The following is a 12,307-nucleotide window of genomic DNA, read 5'->3' on the forward strand; positions in this document are numbered from 1 at the left end:
GTAATGATAAAATTACTGACGGCTTCTCCACTGTAATGGAAACAATATTCACTAGGTTTTTTTCGAGTAACACAACTGCTATTTTTTAAAGTCTTGGTGCATGATAGTTGGGGCACCCTATATAATTCATTCAGTAACCGAAATGAGGACAAGCTGGATTCACTTGAAATCATAAACAACAGCAGTCATGCACAGGAGCGCTTATACTTGGACTCACAGTAAAAGAAAAAAAAAGACAGACAGAAACTGCAGTTTTGCCAGAAAGACGAAGCAGTATTAGTGATGGCAAAGTATAAAACAATCTCACGAAGAAACATTATACCATTGAGAGGTGCCATATTCTTGCTGGTGGGAGAGCATTCAGGCTGTGATATTGAACTGTCTTCTACTATGAGGTCCTGCATATACTCCTATAAGGTTGTCACTTCAGTGAACAATTCTTTGAGGTCACACAACGTTTCTTCAAGTGTAACTGCTCTTCAATGTTATATATAAATATATATATATATATATATGGCGATAATTGACGTTTTGGCGGAGTCTGGCCGAAACGTCAATAAATTGCGTTATGCATGCGTCTACTTCACTATATATTTGCCTGGGTCCAGAAACGGGTTTTTCTGGCACGCACGCACGCACACACACACACACACACACACACACACACACACACACACACACACACACACACACACACACACACACACACACACACACACACACACACACACATGCATACAAGACGAAGAGTTTCGTGCCAGACCCGAAAGTAGAACGTTCCAAAAAGGAAAAAAGAGGTATGCTTTTTTCTTTTTCGAATGTTGTGTGTGTGTGTGTGTGTGTTCGCGATGCAGAACAGGACGTGCAGACAAGAGACAATGACAAAGAAGTGTTGGTTTTGCTGGGGCACTCCGGCTGCTATGCTTTAGAATTAGTTGGTGCCTTCAGCATTCGCTTTGCATAACCAGCACTCATGCTTGTGTCCGCCCCGCAACATTGTGGTGGAGGTGCGGGATAGCAATACGGAGCTCCGCAGTAGTTGCCGCGTGAGCCCTGACACGATGATCGACAGCCAAAGCACCACAATGACCGACCGCCCACCTCCTTTGCCACAGGTTCTGACCTCCATCGTGTTGACCCAGCCGCGAGACCCAGGTACCATCAGTGACGTCGATGGTATGGATGTTGAAGATTGGATTTCTTCGTATGAGTGTGTAACTGAAAATAATCGGTGGGACCCATCGCTAATGCTTGCGAATGTGATATTCTACCTCCAAGACGCAGCGCTAACATTATACGAGACCCACGAACATGACATAATGAGTTAGGAAATCTGCAAACAGAAGCTTTTAGACCTCTTTGGAAAGCCTTTTGGCCATCAGCTAGTAGCGACGAAGGACCCATCGACCCGTGCTCAAACGCCAAGGGAATTTTACGTGGCATATATTCAAGATGTCCTTGCACTGTGCCGTAAAGCTGACAAGGACATGAATGAGACCGACAAGATTGGCCACGTCCTGAAGGGCATAGCAGATGACACACCTGCTTTATCCAAGCATTCAACGTGCTTATCTGCAAGAACTATGACTACGTGGACATGATCAGCAAAGAGTTCCGCAATTTCAAACTGATTATGAGTTGCCACATTACGCAGCAGTTCAACAGGCTACGCAATACAGTTTCGATGCCTTCAATTGAAGAAAAGCCATGTGCACCTGACTGTACAATAAAATTTGACGTGGTTAATTCGTCGCGAGCTCAAACCCATGTCTCCCGCCGTTCCTCGTCAGCATAGCCCAGACAATGCATGTTCTGTCTCGCATATACAGGCCGTTGTCAGACAAGAGATGGCAAATTTAGGCCTCCCGTTCCTGCCCTATTCGTGATGCCGCTGTCAGTCAGGACCGGCGCCGCCCAACCACTGTGCTCCGTTTTCAGCAGTTCCAACTCGCCATCGTAACGCGGCCGACTGGAGAACACCGGCTGATTTGTTTCAATTGCTCGCATGTTATACATATCGCTCGTCATTGCCGCAGTCATTGCTCATCGCCCCCTAGGTGGAGCTTCCCATCCGACCGTCCTGATCAAAATGCTCCCCGTTTCTCTGTGCGTCCTTCATCTACGAATACCAACAACGTACCTACGACCTTCTGAACCAGCCGGTCGGCATTGCCCTTATAAGTCGTCGGTCTTGTTCACCGCAGGCCCGCCACTCTTCTTCTCTTCGTGCCACAGGAAAACCAGTCAGTGCAGCTCCCGGATGTGACGCTTTATCAACGACCCGGCCTACAAATCCTCTGATATCGCATTGCCTACCCTTGGAAGTATATTAGACGTTGAGGTGGACGGAGTCCCAGTCAAGTCATTGCGATATGGACGGAGTCCTAGTTTGGTCATTGCGATATACCGCTTCGCAGTATATCGCGATGACCGAACTAATCAACGGGGAGGCAGCGTACTCCTTGCCATTTCCAAAGACATACCGTCATCATGCATCTACACTAATAGCGTCTTGGAAACTGTCTGGGCATCAGTTACTCTTGACCATCAGAAAATAATATCCGGCGTATGCTATCGTCCTCCTTCTTCTCTACACTCGTTTATTAACGACCTTCATGACGAACTTAACATAATACACACCAGATTTCCATCGGCTTCCTTGTTTTTACTAGGTGATATTAACTTTCCACATATTTCTTGGGTTACCCAGCCTCCCACCCTATCTCCATTTTCATCCGATGCCAGCGATTTTCTTGATTTATGCTCTGTTTTTTCACTTACCCAATTAGTCACTAACGCTACCAGAATCTCTGTCAACACAGCGAACACTTTAGATTTGATCCTAACCAATCGAGCCGACTTTGCTTCAGCCATCACCTATTTACCTAACATAAGTGATCACTCTTTGCTCATTTTCAACATTAACACTGCCTGTCCTAAACCTGCAAGAAAGAAAAAGACCATACTAGATTATATTAGAGCAGGCTTTGATGCCATTAACAATGAATTATCCATTTTTACTCAAAACTTCTTCAGAAACTTTAACGAACGCTCTGTGCAAGCTAACTGGGATATGTTCACGGCCAAAGTTCACGAACTAACTCAGAAATATGTTCCAAGACGCACCATCACTTCTAATCCTCAAGCCCCATTGTATACCGCCCATATAAGACGCCTATCTAACAGAAAAAAGCGCCGTTATCGTACAGCCAGGCTATCACAATGTAATTCACACTGGGACGCATACAAGACTGCCGCTAATGCGTATGTAACTGCGCTTAAGCAAGCAAAACATAACTTCCTCTCTAACACTTTACCATCGATGCTATATACCAACATTAAAAAATTTTGGCGCGTCATCAACCCACATACCGAAGAATCTATTAACTGACGCGTCAGGTGACCCTATTCCGGCTCATTTATGTGCATCAGAGCTTAGCGAAACCTTTGTTCTCAACTTCTCGCGCACATCAAACACCAAACATCCCGTTCCACTCCGGTATAATTTCCCAACTATGCCTCAAATTTTCATCGATTCATCTGGCGTTGATAAACTTATTGATGCCCTAAAATTTCATTCATCGCCCGGTTTTGACTGCATTCATGCTAAATTTTTTTTAAAATACAGTTGTCTACAGTTCCTTAATACTAACAAAGTTATTTCAGCAGACTCTCGATAGTCCCACTCTGCCAACACAATGGAAAGTCGGGAAGGTGGTTCCATTATTCAAGTCAGGAAATAGAACATCCCCTATAAATCATCGCCCCATCTTGCTCACTAGTACTTGTTGCAAACTATTGGAACATGTAATGTTCACTAACCTTGTGAACTTTCTCGAGTCTAATTCATTTTTTACACCCACACAGCATGGCTTTCGTAGGACATTTTCTTGCGAAACACAACTTGCTAGTTTCACTATCAAACTTCACCATATTTTAGATCACGCATCAGAAGCTGACTGCATTTTCCTAGATTACTCGAAAGCATTCGACAAGGTATGTCACCGCTTATTATTTTTAAAGCTAACCCAACTAAATGTCGACTACAATGTTCTGAAATGGATTGAATACTTTCTTCTTAACCGATCACAGTTTGTTTACGCTAATAATTTTAACTCACCTTTCAGCGAAGTTTACTCGGGCGTGCCACAAGGGTCAGTGCTTGGACCCCCTTTTATTTGGCGTCCCTCATAGCCCGAGTCGCTTTGGGACGTTAAACCCCCATAAACCACCCCTTTTATTTCTTATTTACATCAATGATCTCCCTTCCATTGTATCATCTAACATTCTTTTGTTTGCTGATGACTGTGTTGTTTTCCGCGAAATAAAATCCCCCGACGATGCTAACAGTCTTCAGCGTGACATCTCTAACATTTCTCTTTGGAGTAATGAATGGCCTATGAAACTTAATACTAATAAGTGCAAAATTATGCGATTGTCAAGAATGCTAACTCTCCGCCTGTATACTAGCTAAATAATGTTGCGTTAGAAGCGGTTACTTCATATAAATACCTGGGTGTTCATATTTCTACTCACCTTAACTGGACGCGCCACATTGAATACATTACTAACAAAGCTAACCGCATGTTGGGCTACGTGCACCGTAAATTTTCCAAAACTCCATCTTCTTTGAAATTACTGCTTTATCAAACACTATTAGGTTCTAATTTGGAATATGCCGCCGCGATATGGGATCCGCATCATGAAAAACTGATAACTTTACTTGAGCTGGTTCAAAATAACGCTGCTCGTTTTATCCTGTCCAAATTTAACCATACCGCAAGTGGAACAAGCATGAAAGCTAATCTTTCTGTACTTCTTCTAGCATCCCACCGGCAGACAATTCGTTTGAGCCTTTTTTCATAAACTATACCATCACCCCATGCTACGCGATTCCCTCATTTCGTCCCCCAGATACGTGTCAAATCGCATTGACCATCGTCACAAAGTTGGCATTGAAACACGTAACACTAAAACTGCATTTCAGTCTTTCTTGCCTCACACATCACACGAATGGAACCGCCTTTCCGCAGATATAGTCGACATTATTGATAACCAGCATTTTCGTTCTGCTCCAGCTAACATTGTATAACAGGAAGATGATAATACTTGTTCTGTAATATGCATTGTATTTATTTATGTATTTCTGTTTTGTAACCACTCCCCTCTTTGATGCCTTTGGCTCTGAGGGTTCAATAAATAAAAAATGAAATGAAAGGTCTCTCATCGACACCGGTGCGCAGATGTCCGTAATGAGTGCCGCCCTCCGCAAAACACTCGGAAAGGCCCTCGCGCCTGTCATACCGTGCACAGTACGTGTTCGTGACGGCAGTACGCCAGCGGTTGTCGGCATGTGTACCGCAAGAGTAACGATTGCCGGCCATCGTACCACTGTCTTATTTATTGTTTTAGAGCGCTGTCCGCACAACCTGATTTTGGGGCTGGACTTTCGACCCATTCTACCCGAATAGACTGCGCTACAGGTGTAGTGCAGCTGGACCTTCTTTCTGACAGCTACTATGTTTCTGATGCATATCATCCATCCTTGTGTTCTGCTGAATTCGCCCGGTTGCTGCATCAAGCTGCTACTACTTTACCTTTTAACGCTCGACCACATATTCCTGATAGCGACTACATCGCCTCTCCGTTTGTCAACGTTAATCTACTGCATGGCGTCGCACTCCCAAGTACCGTTGTCACCATCGCCGATAATTCTACTTGGCTTCCCGTTCTCAACTTTGTTTCTGTAGCACATCTTCCCTTATGGTAACATGACAGTGGCATGGGTGCCACCTGTACACGAGTAATAGATATCTCCACTCGGGCCCCACTTTTAGCACCTCTATCAGCCGTACCGTCGCATGTTCCCGTTTGGCTTCGTCACCCTACCACGATGTATATAAAATGATCGCTGCTGACCTCTCTCGAGCTCGAACTGAAGACCATAGGCGCATTCTGTTTAGTTACCCCACTATTTCTTATTTCGATGATGCCCGTTCGGCCAGACAGCCATAGTCACCCCCTGCATTAACACCGACGACGCAAGTCCTGTCCATCACCGCCCCTATCGCGAGTCTTTAGCAGAGTGCAGCACCATTCAAACCGAAGTTGCAAAGACAGTGAAGAAGAGCATCATCGAGCCTTCTGCTAGCCCATGGGCCTCACCAGTAGTTCTGGTCAAGAAAAAAGACAACACGTGGAGATTTTGAGTTGATTATCGCCATCTGAACAAGATCACCAGAAAGGATGTGTATCTATTGCCTTGTATTGATGATGCACTTGACTGTCTACATGGCGCAAAATATTTTTCATCGATTGACCTCCGCTCAGGCTACTGGCAGATCGCTGTTCATGAGAAGGATCGTGAGAAGACAGCCTTTATTATGCCTGATGGACTTCTTCAATTCTGAGTCATGCCCTTCGGGCTTTACAATGCCCCAGTGACGTTCGAGAGAATGATGGACACCCTTCTCCGAGGCTTGAACTGGACCATATATCTCTGTTATCTCGACGACATAATCATTTTTGCTCCAACCTTTCAAACCGACATTGAGTGTCTCGCGACTGTTCTTGTTGTGTTTCACGCTGTGAAACTTCAGCTCAACTCGTCGAAGTGTCACTTTGGTTGTCGTGAAATAACCATTTTCGGGCACCTTGTAAACGCCAATGGAATTCAGCCTGACCTGTCCAAAGTTCTGAGCCATGCAAGACTTTCCTGTGCCATGCTCAGTTATAGACGGTCGTAGCTTCATAGGCTTATGCTCGTACTTTCGTCGCTTTGTTCAAAATTTTGCTGACATTGCGCGCCCTCTCACTGAGCTTTTAAAGTACAACGTCGCTTTCGTGTGGGGACAGCAGCAGGCCGAAGCCTTCACAGCACTCGTCAGACTCTTGACGAGCTCCCCAATTTTAGCCCATTTTGACCCTTCACCACCCACTGAAATTCGTACAGAAGCTAGTGGTAATGGCATTGGCGCTGTTCTTGCCCAGCTGCAGCGGGGTCAAGAATGCGTTATTACGCAAGCCGTCTTCTGTCCATGGCCGAGCGCAACTATTCCATCATAGTGTCTCGAGCCGGCTCGAGACACTGCTGGTTCATTGGCTGCATCGCTCCTCGGAGATACCGTCTAAAGGTCGGTTCCATTGTTCCTGTTTGCAATCTTCTCTATTCAGGCTCTCCTTAAAGGCATCGTGCCTTCTCTAGATGTGACAGCTGGGCAAAAGAGGCCTTTAATTTGTTTTTGTGGCCCTTCGTAGCGGCTGGCGGTTCGGCCCGTGGCTCATACCCACTAGCGGGGCTGACACGAAGGTGCCAGGCGTGGGATTATCGCCCGAAAATAGCACCGACACGTCGTCCACAGGCGACTCGACGCAGTCGGATGTTTATGTATTTGACGCGCATGGAGATCGCCTAATCACAGATCTCCATATCGGTTCGCAGGAGGCCGGGGCTCCTGCGGAAGTGGGGCGCGGGCCAGTAGCTGGCTCTGGCGGGTTGCAGGGCGCGGCGGCGCTTAGTTCAGAGCACGGCTTGGTCGATGCCGCGCTCACTGCTGCCTACCACCGCGCGGTGGGATTTCAACAGGAAATCACAGACGTCCTGTTTGACTCTAATTGTAAAGTGACCAACTGGCACAGGTCGCACATCCTGGGCCTGCTGAGGCAGTTGATGCAAGAATGCTCCGATATGCGAGCAGTGGCGGCGCGGCCGCGCTGATGAGCTCAGCGACCAGCTGGACCAGATGTGCGGTGCGGCCCGGTGATGTGCCCGGAGGCTGCCTCCCTTGTGACGCCGGGGCTGACTTATGCGGCGGCTGCCCGGACCGGTGTGCTCACTAGTGCTCTAGCGACCGGTGCAGGCGCGTCAGGCCTCGTCCGTGTGGGGCCGGCGTCTGTCCCGGCGATCGTTTCTGAGATGGTTCCATCCGAAGCTCCAGCAACCAAACGTGAGCATGCTCACATGTTTTTAACACCGCTGGTGCCGCCGCCCACTGCTGCGCAGGACGTACTCCGTCTACTTAAAAGCAAAGTTGACCCTGTTCAGGCGAACCTAACTGATTTGACGCTCCGCGGAACACCTCATGGAGTCACGGTATTGTCAGACGACCTTGCTACCATGCAGCGTCTACAACAGGCTATAGAGAGTAACACCATAACCAAAATGGCTATGCCTGTTCGCCTGATTAATCGACGTAAGCCACAAGTAAAACTTACAGGGGTCGACTCTGGAGTTGCGGCGAACGCGCTTATTGATCAAATTAACCTGCGCAACACAGACCTTAACCTTGACCCATCGTCATGTGACGTGCGGGTCTCGTTCTGTAAGCGTTCGGGGAATTTCTCCCACATAATCGCGGTAGATCCACCGGCGTTACGGACGCTAATGAGCCGCGGGCGTGTCGCTGTAGGATGGACTTCTGCGAGCGTGGTGGAAGACCTTGACGTGCCTACGTGCACCTTTTGTTCCACCTACGGTCACCCCCGGCGCGCATGTTCCGTCCGTTCACAGCCTGAGCGCGCGGTATGCACGTGATACGCGGGGCCGCAGCTCGGCGAGCGGGGCACCATTCGCTTGGGGGATGCGGCCGTCTGCTGCAGCGAGTGTAAGCGCGCGGGACGACCGAGTGCTCACCCTGCGGGCTGCCAGGCCTGCCCCATTCTACAGGGCAGGATAGCCCGCACCGACTATGGATAGCCGAGCTTGCTCCGTCTCTGCGTCCCAGTTCGGCGGTCCCCTGTCGCTCGCGGTCGCCGATGGCGCTTGCAGCTGCGCGCCCTGTTGGAGCGTGCAGCCTTCGGCGTGCCGAGCTGGCGGGGGATCGCCGTGCGGCTTTCGACTGCCTTCCTTGCTTCTTCCTATGCTTTTCCATCTCCTTGATCACAGTCTCTTTCTTTGGAGCCTCTTTATATTTTCCTTTTTCCAGTTCACCGTGTCTGCGATCGTGCTGCTGCCTGCGTGGGTGGGGGCAGGTCCTGTGATGCGCTTGGCGTCCGTCTCTATGCGGTGACATTGGGCCACCGTGTCCTGGCGTCATCGGCGTGAGCTGGCCTTTGGTTGCGCGTACGATATGTGGACTGGACTTATGTATTGGACATGGCTGGTCTACATCCGTTCAAATTAATTCAGGCTAACCTTGCCAGCAGCCGTGACGCCACAAAGGTTTTAATTCACCGCATGCTCGAGCAGAACATATCGTTTGCTATGATATCCGACCCGCACACGCGCAATCACAAAGTGACCACTGTGCCCCACGCACTCCACACTTTCCATGCCAACGAACATCCACGTGTGGTCCTGCTCGCAAGGGCTCCGTGCCTCCAGTATTTCCCATTTACGTATCGCAATTGGTTGTGGCGGTACATTGCGAGGGTGCGGGCGTTTCTTTTGTGGTCGTTGCTGTGTATACACCGCCCCATCGTCCCCTTGGGCCCATACTAGACGAACTTGCAACCAAGTATTCATGCGATATCCATCCTCCAGTTTTGTCTTGGGCGGGGATTTCAACGCGAAGCACGCGCTAAGGGCCGGGACCCGTCTCAGGGAATGAGCGCGGAGCGCAGCTTGTTCAATTTGCGTGCGGTAAAAACCCAATCTCCCCGACTCCCTCCCAACATTTGAAACGCCCTATGCCCGCTCGTGCATAGACGTGACCCTGACGTCTATCTCAATTGTAGGCGGTGCATACCGTTGGTCCGTCTTGGACGAGGACACCTTATCGGACCACCGATACGAGTACCTGGTTCCGTCATATATGTCGCTGCCGCTTCTCGTCGGCTTGGATGCTCGACGCCGCGGTTGAGCGTTTCTATAGCACATATAACACCTTATGCACGCCCGCAAGCCACGGCCCCGTAATGAGGGCGCCAAGACGTGGTGGACGCCTCGACTGCGGAACGGTCGCGAGTGCGCGCGATGCGCAGGCGTTATCAGCGCGTACGTGACCCCGCCTAGCGCGAGGTGCTTCGTTTACAGTACGCACAGGCATTCGCGGTATTAGCCCCGAGAATTAGGAGTGGCGCCCTCTCGCGAGTGACGTCACGGCCAGGACGCCGCTCGCTCCGGCTCGCTCGGCTGCCGCGCGCGCTCGTTCCCTTCGTGTATGCTTGGGGCATGGGTGGCTCGAGCCGTACGTATTGAAGAATACGTCGGCTTCTTTCAGCTGCCATACCTCAACCACAGTTTCTTCTTCAAAAGCGTGTGAGTCGAGAAACTTTGCGGCTTGGATATCGCAAGCTAAGTAGCGTTAAAGGGGTCTACTAGGTTTTGCAATGCATATATGCGCCGTGTCTATCGGTAAATTTTGACTAAAAAAAGAATATCTGCAAATTCAACGCACGAAGTTGTGTATGATGCTTCGCTAAACATTTAACATTCATTTGGTATTTAGCTATGAGAGGCATTGCATTTTACGTGGAAGAAAAATTTGGTAATTGGCGTCAACATTTTATCTGATTTTAGAAAGACACTGCCCAGCGAAGCTCTCATCATGATTCCTATTACTCTGGTGTGTTGTTCTATTCAAATATGGCCATTCATTAATGCGTAAAAAAATAGTTAGGCGCGCATTTCTTATGGAAAAGTTTGCTGCTACTTTCATCCCCCTCTGAAACAGGCCTCCAAAAAAACGAATTGCTCATGGCTGCTAACATGACGGCGCGTCATGTAGAGTATTTACATAGTTAATTCACAAACACCATAGTAGCAATCGCCTGAGAGAAAAGTTTCGTTGTTAAGATCGAGAGCCACTCAATTGAAAGTGATGAAATGTTTCATAGTGGCCCTCAGTAGCCTTTATCGACAATATCACACCCCTGATCACGTAACAGTAGCAATCGACTGTCCGTATGGCGAGGCACGCTATGTTCGCGAAACCCATCAGTTCACTACAACTTCGAATTAAAACCATAAAGCATGTTTTTTTACAGCGCCAACTGGAATGGCTAAAGTATTCTCGAGATATACTACACCGCAGCTTAGATTTCCTATATACAAAAGGAAAATTCAAGCACCTTCTGTCTCACCATGTCTCGATCCAGCGTTATTCAATTATACAAACGGATAACTATTCGCTTCTTCGGTACATAAAAGAGAACCTTGCAGGCAAATTAAGTTTGCTCCAATCCAATCGGAAACATTCATAAAGAAAGCACCACAAGCCTTGCATATACTTTCACTTGATTTCTGACCCTCCACCGGGGGAATTTCGATATCTTCAATATGTCCCATACTACTAATCATTGACGCTTCGACTTCTTTCTGGCTGCAGCGATGCGGTCCAGCAGGCATACTTCACTAAAAAAATTGGGCCGAGCAGCCTGTGTCAGTTCGCCAAACAGATTCGTCATGTATATTCCTCAAGCAGCAAGCACCAGTAAATTTCTCAAGTAAGTTTGATTTGATTTAATAATTTCCATTTACACACACACATGTACAGAGGAGTGGTAAGTGGAGGTGGATGAGGGAAAAAAGTCGCACAGACGCGGCTTGAGGTAACCTCACCTCCTTAGGTACAATATGGCTGCATGGGGTAACACATCAAGCGCCATATAAATTACATTTATATAGTGGCCATAAAACATTGCAGTTATACAATATATGAAAGAACAGTGAAATATTTCCACAATAACAATGCAAAACACACTGCGGCATTGAAATAAATAAATGATATACACTTGGTAATATAGACAAAAAAGAGGAACATAACTTACATTATTAATCATTAACAAACGCGCCCTAAAGAGGTGAGTTGAACGTGTAACACGGAAAAGGAAATATATATTGGTACATTCCTATTTGTACTCTGTAAATAGCTGCAAGTCTTCATTAACTTTACTTCAAATTTCCGCCGCTTAAAAAAAATAAACACGTGAAGAACCGCCTAATGTTGACAGGCCGTTAAAGAAGCAAGTGAGGCGTGTAGAATCTAAGCTCCAGTATTAGTTAAGTCCCCGTGCTACTGCCGAGCGTTTCTGTGAGGAAATGCAAAAATTCGATATTATACCATGAACTACTCGTCGTGAGCAAACCTGTTTTAGCGGAATAAAATCAACGTAACTGCTGTAGAAGTCATATATAGCCAGCTTTATGACATACTTGTTGCACCGCGGCAGGTATGGTATCATAACTGGATTCCTATAGGCTATGCTTTTGCGATTGTCTATCCGCGTATGAAAAACCCGCAATGGGCTGGTCTGCGTCGCTTCGGCTGGCACTGTAGCGTTGCCTTCGAGAGCTGCATTGTTGTCTAAGAAATTAGCTCTTTGAATAAATGTTCGCAAAGGAAGACGTCGTAAAAATATATTTGAG

General features: G+C 47.6%; 1 protein-coding gene across 16 annotated transcripts in view; it reads right to left on the reverse strand.

The window, feature by feature from the left end:
- The window catches only part of shf (WNT inhibitory factor 1), a 506,799-nt gene that overhangs the window by 84,364 nt on the left and 410,128 nt on the right, over nt 1–12,307 (reverse strand). The window lies entirely within an intron of this gene.

The sequence above is a fragment of the Dermacentor albipictus genome, chromosome 6, assembly GCF_038994185.2.
Source record: "Dermacentor albipictus isolate Rhodes 1998 colony chromosome 6, USDA_Dalb.pri_finalv2, whole genome shotgun sequence".
In the NCBI taxonomy this organism is placed as follows: domain Eukaryota; kingdom Metazoa; phylum Arthropoda; class Arachnida; order Ixodida; family Ixodidae; genus Dermacentor; species Dermacentor albipictus.